This window comes from Tachyglossus aculeatus, chromosome X1, assembly GCF_015852505.1.
Source record: "Tachyglossus aculeatus isolate mTacAcu1 chromosome X1, mTacAcu1.pri, whole genome shotgun sequence".
NCBI classification, from domain to species: Eukaryota; Metazoa; Chordata; class Mammalia; order Monotremata; family Tachyglossidae; genus Tachyglossus; species Tachyglossus aculeatus.
In genome coordinates this window covers 49,982,033-49,999,052 of record NC_052101.1, presented here as the reverse complement: position 1 = coordinate 49,999,052, position 17,020 = coordinate 49,982,033, and positions in this window count along the sequence as shown.

The following is a 17,020-nucleotide window of genomic DNA, read 5'->3' as shown; positions in this document are numbered from 1 at the left end:
AGGATTTAATCTCCGTTCTGCAGATTTACAGAGAAGTGAAATGACTTGCCCTAGGTCAGCCAGCAGGCAAGTGACAGACCTGAGAGTAGAACCCAGGTCCTGAGACTCACAGGCCCATGATCTTTCAACTAGAACCCACTGCTTCCCAATTAATCAATTAGCAATTAATCGAGATATTGAAATTGTCATGTTTTCAGATGTTCATTTTATAATTCTCCCTTTTCAATTAACACTTAGCAACTACATAATTAAAAAGACCAAGTAGTCTCTTTTTCAATCTTTTTTCAAACATTCCCAAAGAAGCCCATAAAATGGGCTCCAGTGGTTGCCCATCCACCTTTGCATTAAACCGCTTACCACCAGCTTTAAAGCACTCAATCACCTTGCCCTTTCCTACCTTACTCCCCTGATTTCCTAGTGCAGAGAAGCAGCATGGCTTAGTGGAAAGAGCACAGGCTTGGGAGTCAGAGGTCGTGGGTTCTAATTCCAGCTCTGCCACTTGTCTGCTTTGTGACCTTGGGCAAGCCACTTAACTTGTGTGCCTCAGTTACCTCATCTGTAAAAGGAGGATTAAGACTGTGAACCCCACGTGGTACAACCTGATTACCTTGTATCTTCCCCAGCGCTTAGAACAGTGCTTGGCACATAGTAAGTGCTTAACAAATACCATAATTATTAATTATTATTACAGGTTTTTGCCCCTCAATGTCAATCTACTTGCTGTACCTCCAACTCATTTATAACAATGCCAATCTCTCTTCCACATCCCGCCTCTGGCTTTGAACACCCTTCCCCTTCACATCCAACAGATGATTCCTCTCCCCACCTTCAGTGCCTTATAAAAAGCACATTTCCTCAATGAGCCCTTCCCCAATTAAGCTTTCATTTCTTCTCCCACTTCCTTCTGTGCCACCCTTGCACTTGTATTTGCATCCTTTATTCACCCCTCCCTCAACTCCACAACACTTATGTACATATCCATAATTTATTGATTTTGATTAATGTCTGTTTCCCCCTCTAGACTGCAAAGCTCACTGTGGGCAGGGAACGTATCTACTCTGTTCTACTGTACTCTCCCAAGATCTTAGTACAATGCTCTGCACACAGTAAGTGCTCATTAAAAGTGATGGATTGACAAGCTGTTGAGAGCAGGGAACGTGCCTACAAACTCTGTTGTACTCTCCCAAGCATTTAGTAGTGTGCTCTGCACACAGTAAATACCATTGATTGATTCTGAACCAGTGTAAATTCTTAAGTGTTAAGAGTAACTATTGGATTGCTCTGTCTCAGGTAATGGTTGAAGATAATAGTACTTGTTAACCACATATTAGTTGAAGGTACTCTACTAAATGCTGGGGTAGAAATAAGATAATCAGGTTGGACACAGTCCATGTCCCACTTGGGGCTCACAATCCTAATCTCCATTTTACAGATGAGGTAACAGGAACAGAGAAGTGAGGTGACTTGCCCAAGGTCTCACAGCAGACCTTGAGAGCAGGGAACGTGCCTACCAACTCTGTTGGATTGTACTCCCCCAAGCATTTAGTGTAGTGTGCTCTGCAAACAGTAAGTACTCAAATACCACTGACTGATTCTGAACCAGTGTAAATTCTTAAGTGTTAAGAGTAACTACTGGATTGCTATGTCTCAGGTTAATTACCTGATTAACTTAATTACCTTAATTCCCAGTGGAGCCAGGAATACAATCTAGGTCCTTCGACTTCCAAGCCTATGCTCTTTCCACTAGGCCATGCTGCTTCATCTTACCTAGAACTCCTTCCTCCTTCACAGCCACAGCTCTCACCCCAGCCCGGCACCCCAAATCTGGCTGTCCTGACAAACCTATCAGGATCCTTGGTTCACACCAAGTTGGACCGCTTGGAAAAGCCGGTGTTGATGGTGCCCACCCACCCCTTTCCTCACCAGTGTCCAAGTGAAGCTCTGTCTGGCTCAAACTATTCTACGCTGCCTTGCTTAAAGTGGCAACAGGAAATCTAGAAGCTGGAGTGGAAGTTATCCTTCCAACCTACTGTGACAATCTCCCAACTCAACAGGCACCTTGGAAGATCTTGGCGAAGGCGGTTCAGAAACTGTTCTATGCTAATGATTGAAGAGGTGTGCTCGCGCACGTACACACACACAAGCAGGAAAATGTTCACAAAGGGCTCTGGAGGCTCAGTACTGCACTAAGACCTAATGATAAGTCTGAACAAAATGGAAGTTGGTTGCCAGCTCACACCAAAAAAGCCTGATGTTCAATTAAAGGTTTTCACTGGCAGCTGAACTTAAAGTTGACACTCAATTCTGCTCCCCAGGCAGTGTGCTGACCAAGGGCACCTGGAGAGAGAAAAGACCCACTCTTTCACCCAGGGGATGGGCTCAGCCAGTAAGGGCCCATGAGCCATCTACCCAACCTCCACAGATAGATGCTGCCCCTATTCCATGATCCCAGGATTCCTGCTGACTCTTGCTTCAGCCTGGGGAAGGACTCGACCAGCAGCCACGTGAGGCCTTGTCCACTTTTGGAGCATCAAGAAGGTCACCCCCATAACTGCAGCTGTTCCTTTGGTGACTGACAGTCAGAGCTGTGAGGAGCCTGAGGTCCTGCTGCTCTGTTCATGTTTCTTGTCTTTGTCTTTTGTATTTTTGTTCATCTTTCCTTACACACCAGTCCCCAGTCCTCTCCCCACTCAATCTTAAGCAGTGAGTCCCTTGGGGGCCAGGGGCCATGTCAATACTTCATTCATGGATTTCTTTCTCAATGCTTAGAACAGTGCTCTATGCACAGTAAGCAGTTAATAAATACTATGCACTAGGCACTGAGAAAGAATACTAGCATAGTAAGAATATTTATTAAGCATCCACTGTGTGCAGAGCACTTTACTAAGCACTGGGAAAGAATATACCAGTGGGAATTAGCCACAGTCTCTGGCCCTCAAGGGACTCCCAATCTATGAACACAAATGGGGAAGAGGTGACTGGAGGTGGACACAGGAGTGATGAGGCACATTTGGAGTACTGGATAGAAAAATCAAATTGAAACGTTCAGCATGGCTTTTCATACACTGCCTAACAGAGCACGGCAGCAAAGGAGCATCAGACTCCACACCAAGTTGAAAGTCTAAAAGTCTGCTCCAAATCCCAACTTCCTGCATGGCTGAAACTCCTGGACCAATTACAAAAGACACTTCCAGCATTTTGGGAAGTTTCAGCAGTATCATCTACAAACCCTATACATCATCCATCAGCCAAACAAGGTGACGAGCAATGAGATTCTAGGACACAATGAGCTCACCAACATCAAACCAATGTTCACAGTAACACATAGGTAGGGCATATGATTAGAACGGACAATGGCAGGAAACCCAAGCAGCTGCTGCACAGTGTAAAAATCAATGAATCTGACAATACAGCAGAGCACTAGTCCTTTGGAAATCAGTGCAGCAGAGAGAGGGCTTTCTCTCCTTGAGCAGAGGCTTTACAGCGATGAAGGTGCCCAGAGGCAAACTGGAAAACAGTATCAGGCCTGGAATGGGATAAATCCACTAACCCAGCAAGTGTCTATCCTTAAGTGCCAATAATATAGCAGGATGTGTTGGTCACACTGCCGACTTTCCAGCCACACTTCCACACGATTAGGATCTCACCAACAGTAGCATTATAACAAAAAGACAACTGTGTGTGTGTACATGGGACTGGCTGAACCCCAGGTTAAACCTTACCGTATCCCCTAAGTCTAAGCACTGTGTCATTACCATTGAGCACCACAGATAAATATATCCCTCCCCACAAGATAAAATTAAGAAATCAGCAATGACTGATTAACCAACACTCCACCCACATCTTGTTCAGATTTTGAAGGCACTGAAGAGAACCCTGAGAGAATAGCCAAATAAGTTGTAGAACTAGGGAAGCAATGGATGATGACAATGTCACTGAGTTAGTTGTTTCTTACTCAGAAAAACTGTTGTCCAACCAGAACATTTTAGAACTTCAACAGCATTATCAAAAGAAGTTAAAAGAAATGATGAAATTATGGTTTCTCCATCACCAATTAAAATTCTGGGGGTTAAGATGCCTTGCATCCGTTTTCTAGTAAGCAGATTAATTTATAAAAATTACTGAAGACTCTAATAGAGGAATTTAAAGGTGTGCAAAGGTATTTAGAAGGAGTTGGCCTGCTACATGATGTTCTATGAAAACAAGAAGGCTGTTTGTTATTGTAAATTGGAACAACTCTCCAGTAAAGTTGAAACACCATTATGAGAAAGCAGAACAAGTTTTTTCTTCTGCAATTTCCTGAAAAGGTTCATAATTTATACTACAACCCTCATTTAGTTAATGCTGCCATGTGATACTTTGAATAACAAAAAATCAAATAGCTTAGTGATGCTCAACACTGCAGGATATAGCACATAAAGGAATTTTGCAGTATCTTCCAGTGTTCTGGAACAAATCCCAGTTTGGAATGTGCGTACATGCAATTATTCATGATGTAGCCCAATTTCAAGGACTATAACCCTCATTATCATGGAGTACATGTGTACGTATGCATATGTGTGTAGACACACACACACACACACACACACACACACACACACACACGTAACCAAACGATTTTATGTCCCTTGTTTATTTTTCAATTCCTATTCATTACCTAGGGTAACCTGAATGATTAATCCTAGAATGCAGCACTGAATGAATTATTAATCCCAGAATGCAATGCAGCAAAGTGACAAAGATAAGGAGTCTAAGAAGTAAACTCCTGGCTATCTATTGAGGGATCAATGGGGTGGCAAAGTCAGAGACCAAGTCCTTCAGGAAAGTTCTTCCTGTCTGGGCCTGATGCCAGCCACCTGCTTATTTTCCCACATTTCCTCCTCTCCTCTCCAGTCCTCCTTTCCTTCTTTATTATTATGTAATTTCTTTGAAACAGGGGCACCATTTTGTTTTGCCGTACTGCAGGCTGGTGCTACCCTATGGCCATCAGTGTTGACTGATCTCACAGAAGTGGCAAGAGGAGGGAGAAGAACACAAACCATAATATTTTTCTATTTGGTAAAATTTAAAAATTTTAAATTTTTAAAAATGTACCAGAAGTTTAAAAATATGTAATAAAACTTGTCATATCAGGGAGTAATGTCAAGATTTGCTTGACTTCATACCATATCACCCAACTGGCAGAGTTCTGTAACATCTGTGTCCCAGGATGGGAGCCAGTTGCCCAGGGAAAGACAACAGAACTGAGGTTCCCTCTCCCCAAGAGTTCAGACCACAGTCAGGGAGACCTCAGTTATTTCCTCATCACAATCTGCAGGCTTCGATCATCCCACTAAGGTCCTTCACTCTCAGTCAAGCTGAAATAAGCAACCACAAAGATCTTACAGCCTCCTAGAAGGGACCCAATATTGGCCAGGAAAAGCTGGATTTGACTGCACCCTGGCTCTCCACAGTCCCTCCATATCAAATGGCCTTCAGGAAAAGAGAACCACCATTGGCTCTTGGTGCGGGTGTGTCACTGAAGTCTGAGTTCTCCGGGACATGACATTAATCCTGGATGTCAAGTCCAGCACATGATTGTGTCCAGAAGCAGGCCCAGAAGCCTAGGGTCTTGTCCAGGGTGGGGAAAAGGGGTTTTTCTCTTTCCAAACTTCTATCCAACCCCACTCCCCAAGAGCCTCATTCACTTCTGCCCTTGAGCTCAAAATGAAACTCTAGTCCCTGTACCACAGAAATGTCTCTGCCATCCATGCTCCCTTCCAATTGGCGATTGGCTGAATGAGGAACAATTACTGGAGTGTTCCACTATGGCAGCATCTTACTCAGCAACCTGATTCTTGCAGAGTATGGGATATGGAGGTCAATGAAAAGGAGGAGGGATTGTGGGGGGATGAGAATCGTATGCTGAGTTTTTCAGGGTGCCAAGGGTTTTAATCAGCCTCACAGAGGAAAACAGCTCAGAGACATGAATCGACATCACATGCCGTAAAGTGTTTCATGAGATCGAATTACCATAGCCAACTGGTGTTGAAAGTCACCTCTTCTTAATCCCATACACTCTACTACTGCTGGTTAGTTCAATGGTTTCAAAGTAAGCATAACTTATTGGAACCCACAAACCTACAACAGTCTGATATGGAGGAAGTTTTCAATCTGACGCATGCTGGGTGGAAGAGGATGAGAGTGGGAGGTGGAAAAAATGAATAACCGGGACACACAATGGGAAAAAGAACTTAGGTTGGAAAAGAATCTTTTAGCAGGTAAGCCTGATCTCATCCGTTATAAATGGTCTTAACTCCCTGAGAATCCTGAAGGAGCCCCAGAAAGTGGGGTTGCTTAGTCACATTGGAAATTTGTCCTCTGGACCAGAAGAATTTCAAGGGTTCCTTCCCCTTACCCACCCCTTGGTCTGGACCCCAGTCTCAGGATCCTACCTTGAGGGAGAGCAAGTCAAGACTGCCATCCTGTCACGTATCCTCAGCTAGCCGGTCTGCCTCTGCAAGTGACAATAGAAGAGCAGCGATAAGGAGTTAGTATCGCCAGCCCCGGGCTGGAACAGACACCACTTGCCTCACCCTCTCGTAACCTGGGCATGGGCTTCTTGCATAGAAACATTTGGAAGGAGGGTCAGGAACTAAGACACGGTTGGGCTCTGTACAGCACCAAGGTCAACGGGCGCCCTCAAAGATAGGAAATACCTCTCAACGTAGAGATTGATATTTTCTGTAGCATTTGCCCAACTATTCCAATCTCATAACTTTGTATCTAACCCAGCAAATAGCCAGTGCCATTGTTATTAATATTATTATCATTATTATTATTATTATTAGTGAAAGCAGCAAGGACAAGCAGAAAGAACATGGGCCTGGGGGTCAGAGGGTCCGGGGTCAAATCCCAGGTCCACCACTTGTCCTCTGCATGACCTTGGGCAAGTCACTTTACTTCTGTTCTTCAGTCCCTCACCTGCAAAATGGCAATTCAATACCTGATCACCCTCCTGCTTAAAGTGTGAGCCCCATGTGGGGCTTGGTACAGAGCTTGGTACTTGGTAAGTGCTTAACAAATACCACAGTTATTAACCATTAGATGAATGCTAAGGAAGGAAAGAACTTATTCTTTTTTTCTACAGCCATCAATTTAGTCTGTGCCCTTCCCTACTACATGACGGACACCACAGAGGCAAAGACAACATAGTTTCATTCCTACTGTAGGTCCCCCAAGTCTAACAGTCTCTTGTACACAGAAAGTCCTCCCTTGATCAATACTGTTAATACTTGTACTGATACAGACAGCAAAACAGAGGCCCAGAGAAGTTCAGTGAGTCAGTCAATGGTACTTATTGTCTACTGTGTATAAAGTACTGTACTAAGTGCTTGGGAGAGCACAATACAATAAGCTAAAGCATTTCCTGTCCACAATGAGCATACAGTCTAGTGGGGGAAACAGACATTAATATAAATAAATTACAAGTATGTACACAAGTGCTGAGGGGCTGGGAGGAGGGAAGTATAAAGTGAGTAAGTCAGGGTAACGAAGAAGGGAGTGGGAGAAGAGGAAAAAGAGTGTTTATTCAGGGAAGGCCTCTTGGAGATGTGCCTTCCATGAGGCTGAAGATGGGGAGAGTCATTGACAGGCAGATCTGAGGAGGGAGGGAGTTCCAGACGAGAGGCAGGACATGGGCTAGAAGTTAGTGGCAAGATATATGAGATCAAGGTACACTGAGAAGGAGCAAAGTACATTATTATCATTATTATTAGTAGTACATTTGAGGAATGAATTGCACAGGCAGGGTTGTAGTAGGGGAGTAGCAAAGGGAGGTAAGAGGTGTCAAAGTGATTGAATGCTCTAAAGCCAATGGTGAAGAGTTTCTGTTTGATGTGGAGGTGGATGGGCAACCACTGGATTTTCTTGAGGATTGAGGAAACATTTTTGTAGAAAATAATTGAGGCAGCAGAGCAAAGTATGGACCGGAGTGGGGAGAGACAGAAGGCAGGGAGGTCAGCAAGGAGGCTGATAAAGTAATCAAGGCAGGATAGGATAAGTGCTTCAATTAACATGGTAACAGTTTGGATGGAAAGGAAAGGGCAAATTTTAGTGATGCTGTGAAGGTCAAACTGACAGAATTTAGTGAATACGTGGGTTGAATGAGAGAGGGGACAAGCATAACACCAAGGTTATGGTTTTGTGAAACAGGAAGGATGGTGGTGCCATCTACAGTGATCCAGAATAAAACCACCACCCCTAAGGGCATCTGGTGCCACATGTGAACTGGAACAGAGGCAAGTCCAGCTTAAAAAACAGGCTTTCAGCTACAAAACAGGATGGATGGCCAGCTCCCTTCCAGGAATACCCTCTCCATTCTCTGCCCAGGGCAGTACACACAAAAATTTCAGTGTAGAATTAGTCTGAGCACAGGAAGAACCCCGAGGGCACTTGGGGGAGTGTAAGGAACCTACTCTTCCCTCGTGGTCCTGAACAACATGGTTAGTCCTAACCAGTTTCCCAGAACCACCTTCTATGAAAATTCAACCTCTACCCATCAGTGGTTATATACTGAACAACAACTGTGTGCTCAGTGTGCGCTGTGTGGTTATATACTGAGCATCCACTCGTAACCACTGTAAATTGCTTTCTCTACAAATAATTGGTTTAGGGCAAGGAAAATGCTGCAGAATATTATAGCCTAAGACTTCTAAAGGGTTCTGCCCCCCGTACACTGTACTAAGATGTTGGGAGAGGCACAGAGAAGTAAAGTTACATGCCCGAGGTCCCACAGCAGGCAAGTGGTGGGGCTCAGAACACAGGTCCTCTGATTCCCATGTCCATGTTCTTTCCAAAGTGCCTTGCTGATTCTCTCAGCTTCTCAACTTCCCTTTCCTCAGCTGTAAAACAGGGATTCAATTCAGTTCCTCCCTCTGTGTCGGACCTGATTATCTTGTATCTACCCCATCACTTCAATATAGAGCTTGGCACAGAGTAAGTTCCTAACAAGTACCAGGACTATCATTATTGGGACACAAAGTGCTACATGTGTGAAGACAGAAGAAGTTCAGCCCATTGCAAAGTGCTCTCCAAAGGTTGTTTTATGTGCAGAACCCACTTATGAGTCATAGTAACTGAGGTAGGGGGACGACCCAGGGTGGTAGCACCATCCCCCTGGAGCAGGTGAAAACCTCGGTTGCCCCCACGTTCTTCACCACCTACATCAGCCAACTATTTTTCGGTTTCCTCTTGGTCCCATTCACCACAGTGGATCTTTTGGTGACCAACCTTCCCTATTGATGGCCTTCCCTGACTTCTGGCTGACTCACTCCCCCACTGGGATGAAGTCTGGGTCAGTTCTTGGGAAGAGGAAATTCTAAATTTCAAAATGCTAGTTCCCAAGTAAAACACACACACACACACACACACACACACACACACACACACTCTTCAGGCAGTCTCCCACCACAGAGAAAATAAATGTTAAACGGAAACCTGGAGGCAGAAACTCCTCACCCTCGGCTTCAAGGCTCTCCATCACCTCGCCCCCTCCTACCCCACCTCCCTTCTCTCCTTCTCCAGCCCACCCCGCACCCTCCACTCCTCTGCCGCTAATCTCCTCACCATGCCTCGTTCTTGCCTGTCCCGCCATCGACCCCTGGCCCATGTCATCCCCCGGGCCTGGAATACCCTCCCTCTGCCCAACCGCCAAGCTAGCTCTCTTCCACCCTTCAAGGCCCTACTGAGAGCTCACCTCCTCCAGGAGGCCTTCCCAGACTGAGCCCCTTCCTTCCTCTCCCCCTCGTCTCCCTCTCCATCCCCCTCATCTTACCTCCTTCCCTTCCCCACAGCACCTGTATATATGTTTGTACATATTTATTACTCTATTTTACTTGTACATATCTATTCTATTTATTTTATTAGTATGTTTGGTTTTGTTCTCTGTCTCCCCCTTTTAGGCTGTGAGCCCACTGTTGGGTAGGGGCTGTCTCTATATGTTGCCAACTTGTACTTCCCAAGCGCTTAGTACAGTGCTCTGCACACAGTAAGTGCTCAATAAATACGATTGATTGATTGATATAATGAACACTGTAACTGAATGGTCCCCTATTGGCCTACATCCAAAAGAGCAATATCTACCTCCATCTTTTGAGTGGCCCAAGAAATCTCCCGTGAGCTATGTAACCAAACTGCCCACAGATAAAATGTAGCAAGGGCACCAGCCATGGAAAACGCCATTGTCAAATACACAGGCCAACCTTGCCAAACTCTCCCCACCACCAGAGAGCATGGCTTGATTTTATCATGGGTTTTCATCGACTGTTGTCATTCCAAGCAGAGAGAGGGCCTGAGTTGGTGCATGCTCACCAATGTTTGCATAAATACTGCAATACCTCAGTGTGTGATGCAAGGGAGCAGATTGTTATGACATTTGCAACTTATTTTTTCCATCTCGGTGTAATTAGTCAAGGATCCATGGCACAGGGAAGAATCCCACCCTCCCGCTATTTCAAAACCTAGCAGGCAGACATGTGTTATTTTAACAACATCCATTTGGCCTCTGGCATTCTGCCTTTCTGAGTTTTTCAACTCCGAGCAAGGTTCTGCCCCCAAGTTACCTCAAGGCAGCTCTGTCTCTTACCCTCCTTTTTGCAAACTGGGAGATTTGCCACCCAGCATCTTCACCTATAAATGTTTGAGGGTGAGCAACCACTGAAATGCAGGAGAGGGAGAAAAATTAAGCAACTGGGAACCTTCCAGCTCAAACACTAATGTCTATGTTTGCTAAAAACAACCTTCAGATCTGAGAGAGAGAGAAAGAGAGAGAGAGAGAGCAAAAGGGAGTGAGAGCAAGAAACTACTACAAAGAGCAAAGACAACACTTCACAAGTCTTTCACAAGTACCAATGTCTTAAAAGTACTCCTGACTGATAAGCATTTGAACTCAACCCTCTTGACTCAACCTGGCACACAGGCAGCTGTAGAGATATGTCAGCTAAGCACGCCACACTGAGAAACAAGCCCAAGTACAAGATCATGTTTTTCTGCCACTTTATTAAAAAATGTTTACATTGTGTTTCCTTATTAAATATAAGCAGTTTGTTCCTTGTATATATTTATCCAACATTTGCACAATGTGTTGTACATCAAATTTGAAATATGAGGATATTCTTGGAAATGTTAGTTTTCCGCTAAGATAAATAATGTCCTAATATTAAATCTGCTTTTCTAAAATAGTTACATTATCATAAATTTGCCACTCTTGAAGGACTTTAGTCACCATCAACTGGGTTAAATAGCAAAGGCGGTCTTTTGGAAGAACAACTGAAAACAGGCTTTGAAAAACACATTCTTATCCATTGTAATTGCTTTCTCTACAAATATTTGGTTTGGGGCAAGGAAAATGCTGCAGAATTTTATAGCCTAAAACTTCTAAAGAGCTCCTTTTCCCAGTCCTGCGGCTCTCTGCCCAGGAAAAATAAAGATGTACCTCATTCTCTTCCCTGACTTTTGACCCCTGTAAATGCCTAGGATGGTGGGTAAGACTGCCCAGGGGCATGGCAGGAAACCAGTCCATCCCTACTACTTGGGCCTCTCCTGGAGACACCAGCTGGGGGAAAGAGTGACCGGCCAATAATTTCTCTGCAAAGTCCTCACTCTGGGCCTGGGAAGGACACTCTCTGATATCTCTCTCCCACACTCTTTGATCCAGACAAACCTATTGCACAACAGGAAAGTGAAACAACTCACAGTTGCTACCAGATCGTATTTGGCTAGAGAAAAAGCCCCGAAGCCCTTTTCCCCTGAGGACAGCGGCTAATGCATGGGACCTCATTCATTCATTCATTCAGTCGTATTTATTGAGCGCTTACTGTGTGCAGAGCACTGCTGCTAAGAGAGTGGAGGCCTTTGCAGGCGTGTGGATGTCACTGAGCCAGAATCAGGTGGGAATCAAAAGTTTTCATCCCTGCTTCAAGAGTGAACTCCCAGCTCTTCAAACTCCCATGGGTTTTGTGCCATGCCTCCTTTTGGGACTTCCACATTGTTTTCCATTAAGAACAGCAGCCATACCACAACTGGGTCAGACCCATGGTCCATTTAGCCAGGGACTGTCTCCATCGTGGGCTTCAGGACATTTGGGTGAAGTGTTTGCCCTGCTGGACACCCAGCCTCATGGCTAGCTATGGACCAGTCAGATAGTCAATCATATTTATTGAGTGCTTACTGTTTGCAAAGCACTGTAGTAAGCACTTGGAAGAGTAAGAAAATGATTTAGCAGACACATTCCCTTGTCCACAATGAGCTTACAATCTGAGAGAAGGAAAACAAGCATTGAATATCCATTTTACAGATAAGGAAACTGAGGCACTGAAAAGCTATTGATTTGCCCAGGTTATACCAAAGGAAAGTGGCAGAGCTGGAATTAGATCCCGGATCTTCTGACTCCCAAGCCCGGGACTTTTCCCCTAGGCCACAACACTTGCCTCCTTCATTGTGCTAAACTCTAGGAATCCCAGGAGCCAGTCATATTAGATTTCTTTCGCTTGTCTAGACAATTCATTCACATTTTAGAATTTTAGCCTCTTTCTTACCCTTCTCCCTACCCTCATTTCAATATGGACAAAACTAACCTCACTGTCCTGCTTGAATCCCACTGCTTTAATGGCATTCATTAAGCACTTACAGTGTGCCAGGGACTGTACTAAGTGCTGGGGCAGATACAAGATAAACCCAAGCGGCTAACCTCCCCTCCCTTGATGGTTCCTCCAGTGACTTAAGCATGCTCCAGTCAATACTCATCTCTTTTCTCCATCCGTGACGGTCCCTCCAGTGACCCAACATGGAACATACAAAACTTCTCTAGCCTCTCCAGCCCTGTCTGTCCCTGCAGTGCTCCAGCCCAGATTATCTGACACCCCTAACAAAGCAATCAATCAATGGTATTTAGTGAAGGCTTACTGGATGCAGAGCACCGTAATAAGTGCCTGGGAGAGAGCAATTCAACAGAGTAGCTAGAAACGATCTCTGCCCACAAGGAACTTTTAGACTAGAGAGGGAGACAGACATTCAAATAAATTACAGATCAATTTGTACGTAAGTGCTGTGTGGCTGGGGGATGCTGAATGTCAGAGTGCTTAAAGGGTACAATGCATAGGAAACACAGAAGGGAAGGATCAGGGAAGTGAGGGCTTAGTCATGGAAGGCACATTGAAGGAGATATAGTTCTAGTAGGGCTTTGAGGATGGAAAGTGTGGTGGTCTTTCAGATATAAAATGGGAGGTAGTTCCAAGCCAGAGGGAGGATTCATTCAATCATTCGCATTTATTGAGTGCTTACAGAGTGCAGAGCACTGTACTAAGCGCTTGGAAAGTACAATTCAGCAACAAGACAATCCCTACCCAACAATGGGCTTACAGTCTAGAAGGGGGGGGGGACAGACAACAAAATAAACCAAGTAAATAAGCATCAATAGCATCTCTCTCTCTCTCTCTTTATATATATATATATATATATATATATATATATGTGTGTATATATATATATACACATATATATATATATACATATAATGATAGTATTTATTAAGCACTTACTATCTGCAGAAGCACTGTTCTAAGTGCTGGGGAGGTTACAAGGTGATGAGGTTGTGCCGGGGGCTCACAGTCTTTATCCCCATTTTACAGATGAGAGAACTGAGGCCCAGAGAAGTTAAGTAACTTGCCCAAAGTCACACAGCTGACAAGTGGCAGAGCCGGGATTTGAACTCATGATCTCTGACTCCAAATCCCAGGCTCTTTCCACTGAGCTATGCTGCTTAATAAAATAGAATATATACATATACAAACAAGTGCTGTGGGGCAGGGAGGAGGATAGAGCAGAGGGAGGGAGTCGGGGCCATGGGGAGGAGAGGAGGAGCAGCAGAGGAAAAGGGGGGCTTAGTCTAGGAAGGCCTCCTGGAGGAAGTAGGCTTTCAGTAGGGCTTTGAAGGGGGGAAGTGTGATAGTTTGGCAGATTTGAAGAGGGAGGGCATTCCAGGCCAGAGGTAGGATGTGGGCCAGGGGTCGAGGGAGAGACAGGCAAGAACGAGGCACACTGAGAAGGTTAGCACCAGAGGAGAGGCGTGTGTGGACTGGGCTGTAGAACGAGACAAGGGAGGTGAGATAGGAGGGGGTAAGCTGACGGAGAGCTTTGAAGCCAATAGTGAGGAGTTTTTGCTTCATACGAAGGTTGATAGGCAACCACTGGAGATTTTTGAGCCGGGGGGTGACATGCCCAGAGCATTTCTGTGGAAAGATAATCCGGGCAGCAGAGTGAAGTATAGACTGAGGTGGGGAGAGACAGCAGGTTGGGAGATCAGAAAGGAGTAATCCAGCTGGAATATGATGAGTGACTGTACTAACAAGGTAGCAGTTTGGATGGAGAGGAAAGGGTGGATCTTGGTGATGATGTGAAGGTGAGTGTCAGGTTTTGGTGACAGATTGGATATGCGGGGTGAATGAAAGAGTGAAGTCAAGGATGACACCGAGGTTGCAGGCTTGTGAAATGGGAAGGATGGTAGTGCCATCCACAGTGACAGGAATGTCAGGGAGAGGACACGGTTTGGGAGGGAAGATAAGGAGCTCAGTCTTGGACATTCTGAGTTTCAGGTGGTGGGAGGACGCCCAGGTGGAGATGTCCAGAAGGCAGGAGGAGATTCCAGCCTGGAGGGAGGGAGAGTGAGAGAAAGAGAACAGGGAGGAAGGGAGAAGAGGGAGGATGTGGAAAGAGGGGTCAGTGGTGAGATAGAAAAGATCAAGGTACAGTGAATAGTTTGGTGACAGGAGCAAAGTTTGCAGGCTGGGTTGTAGTGGTAAATCAGGGAGGTGTAATATGAGAGGAAAGCTGATTGGGTGCTGTAAACCCAATGGTAAAGAGTTTCTGTTTAATTCGGAGGTAGGTTGGAAACCATTAGCAGTTCTTGAGGAGTGGGAAAGATATGAACTGAATGTTTTTTAGAAAAATTACTCAGACAATAGAGTGAAGTATAAATTGGAGGAGTGAAACAGAAGGCAGGGAAGTCAGTTAGGAGGCTGATGCAGTAGTCACGGCAGGATATAATCAGTGCTTCAGTCAAGGCATGGATTTGTGGGATAGCAGTTTGGGTGGCAAGGCAGGGACCCCTAACCCTCTCTGCTCCCTCCCTGCTGGTCTGTCCAGTATAAGCACAGCCCATCCACCATCCCTAAGTTCCCCTCATGTAGACATCTCTGAATTGAGCTGGTAGCCACGGGAGGCAATGTAGTCCAGTGGAACGAGAAAGGAACCAGGAGGGCTATGTGAGCTCTTCGCTGTTGCCTTTCATTCAGTCAGGCCCTGGTTGAATCAGGATTCACTTTGAATGGGGCATCAGAAGTCCCTAGTGCAAGCCAGAATTAGAAAAACAACTCATGTCACCCTGCTGCGTTGCTCAATCTTGCCTCTGACTGCTTTTCCCCATGATTGCTCAGCTCTTTAGAACAACATCCATCACTTGTTCCCAGACTGCTTTTCCTTCTGTTTGATCCTCCTGGGCTTGGATCATAATGTGCTGAAGGCTAAAGAAGGCCTCTTTAAAAGACAGAAATAGCACCCAACTTGCACGCAAACCAATGTCATGTCTAAGAATTCTCATGTGATGGGTCTGCTGAACACTGGGAGTGGAGATGAGGCTTTTCCTGCCCCTGGTTCCACACGTCTGGATGCCTCCAGACTGCCATGGCTGATATAATTCGGTCAAATCTGTGTCTACTGTTTTTGAAGTGCACATATTGGTTCTGTGATTCTTAGGAGCAGCTTAACAGAGAACAAAGACAGATTTCACCCAACGTATTGTTTGATCTGGCTTTAGTCAGGAGATTCCCTGCTGTGCCTGGCCCTCATCCTGCCCTCCTATTTCAGAGCAAGCAGGACCAAGAGCACTATCATCCCATAAACGACAAACCAGGGATGGGGTGCTCAGCATATGGGAGGGAACTGGGCTGGAGTATCCTAGCCCTCTGCTCACTCTCCTCAACACCACTTTTTCAACATTCCCCTCCCCTAACATCACCACGGTTCATCAGGCCTCCAGGAAAGTGCCCAAGTGCCCCTGAGGGCATCCAATCCTGAAAGCCATGTCTCCAGGGCCTGAAAGGCTGGGGAGTTCCTGACTTAATAGGCCTTCTCTGCAGTGAGACTCATTGCCTCAGCCTCTGAGAGGCTCCTGGGTATTGGGGGGACACCAAAGGTGGGGATGAGTGCAGAGAAAGGTGCAGAAGGGGATAAGGGAGTCCCCTCTGCACAAAGAGCCACCATCCGTGACTGTTTAACACCCCAAAACCCCCAGTCAATCATATGGTAGTAATCACTGAGCGCCTACTCTGTGTAGCCCACTGCAGTGCTTGGGAGCGTATCAGTCAATGGTATTTACTGAGCACTAAGCACAGTGCACTGTACTGAACAGTTGGGAGAATGATACATCTGAATTGGTAGACACATTCCCTTCCCAGAATGAGGTTACAGCCTAGAGTATGATTCAACAGAGCTGGTCAACACAATCCCTGCCTTCAGGAGCTGACCCCCTAATTGTTTCAACTCCACAGGGGTGCCTCAATTTATTTTTGTATAGAGTTCTTATTTTTCCAAAGTGCTTTCAGATCAAATATCAAGTAAGGTAGAGAAAAGTGGGCATTATTATCCTAACTTGACAGATGAGGAAACTAAGGCCCAGAGGGGTTAAGAAACTCACCAAAGGTCAGCCAGCAGGCCAGGGGCAGAGTCAAGTCTAGAACCCAAGCCTGACTTCCTTCCCCTTGCTGTTTCAAGCATACTGTGCTGACTCCCCTGTGGCAGAAAACCATCCACTCTCTGACCCCGCAATCCTACCATCCATGGGGCAGAGTAGGAGAGCAAGCCAGTTGAATCATTTAAAAATCAGCTCCCAGTTTCCTTTTATAAGGGAATCTCTAACCAAGAGACTTTAAAGTTTCCAAGCTCAAAAGAAAGGAGACCCATTGAGAATGTGAACACAGCCAATGGA